Source organism: Lathyrus oleraceus, chromosome 2, assembly GCF_024323335.1.
Source record: "Lathyrus oleraceus cultivar Zhongwan6 chromosome 2, CAAS_Psat_ZW6_1.0, whole genome shotgun sequence".
Classification (NCBI taxonomy): Eukaryota; Viridiplantae; Streptophyta; class Magnoliopsida; order Fabales; family Fabaceae; genus Lathyrus; species Lathyrus oleraceus.
The window spans coordinates 438,946,032-438,947,355 of record NC_066580.1 but is presented as its reverse complement, the minus strand read 5'-3'; the positions used below and the strand labels follow the sequence as shown (position 1 = coordinate 438,947,355).

Sequence of the window (1,324 nt, the reverse complement as noted above, 5' to 3'; positions counted from 1 at the left end):
CTACTTGAGATATTTGTGTTTCTAACATTTTGTTATGGGTAGCCAAGGCATCTACTTTGCTTGCTAGTTGTTTAAGTTGTTCGCCAGTGTGTATGTTCTGGTTTAAGAAATCTTTATTGGTTTGTTGTTGGGAAGCTATAAAGTTTTCCATCATGATTTCCAAGTTGGATTTTCTAGGGGTATTATTGTTAGGATTCGGTTTCTGATATCCCGGAGGTACAGATGGGGTTTGATTCGGAGACTGTCCAGGTGCGTATAAAGCATTATTACTCTTATATGAAAAGTTTGGATGGTTCTTCCAATTTGGGTTATAGGTATTCGAATAGGGGCTTCCTTGAGCATAGTTTACTTGCTCTGTTTGGATTCCAGTCAAGAGTTGACATTCCGCAGGAGTGTGGCCTTGGATTCCACAGACCTCGCAATTCTGAGTTATAGCAACCACGGCGGTTGGAGGTGATACGTTTAAACTTTCAATCTTCTGGACCAAAGCATCCACTTTTGCATTAACGTGATCAAGGTTACTTATCTCGTACATGCCAGTTTTCGGTTGAGGTTTTTCCACTGTTGTTCGTTCGGTTCCCCACTGATAGTGGTTTTGGGCCATGCTCTCGATAAGCTGGTAAGCATCAGCATAAGGTTTGTTCATTAGTGCACCACCTGCAGCGACGTCTATTGTTAACCTTGTATTGTATAAGAGACCATTATAAAATGTGTGAATTACTAACCAGTCTTCCAAACCATGGTGTGGGCAAAGTCTCATCATGTCTTTGTATCTTTCCCATGCTTCGAAAAGAGACTCGTTGTCTTTCTGTTTAAATCCGTTTATCTGGGCTCTTAACATAGCTGTTTTGCTTGGTGGAAAATATCGGGCAAGAAAAACTTTCTTCAACTCGTTCCAGGTGGTGACTGAGTTGGAAGGGAGAGATTGAAGCCATCTTCTAGCGCTATCTCTTAATGAGAAAGGAAAAAGACGAAGTCGAATTGCCTCTGAAGTGACACCATTAGCTTTAACAGTATCAGCGTATTGGACAAATACGGATAAATGAAGGTTTGGATCTTCGGTAAGATTTCCAGAGAATTGGTTCTGTTGCACAGCCTGCAACAACGAAGGTTTAAGTTCAAAGTTGTTTGCTTCGATTGCGGGCGGAGCAATACTTGAATGCGGTTCATCTTGCGATGGAGCGGCGTAATCTCTAAGAACACGAGCTGGTTCTGCCATCTCGGTTAAAGAAGGAAAAATGTTTTTGATATCAGGAAGGTTTATAGGAGGGAGATTGTTTTCAGCACGATATTCCCAAATTCGTCGTAAGACTCGGAGATATAG

At 41.5% G+C, this 1,324-nt stretch overlaps 1 pseudogene; it reads left to right on the top strand.

The window, feature by feature from the left end:
• The first annotated feature begins 734 nt into the window (after positions 1-734).
• On the top strand, positions 735-834 carry LOC127124375 (uncharacterized; annotated as a pseudogene).
• The last annotated feature ends 490 nt before the right edge of the window (positions 835-1,324 follow it).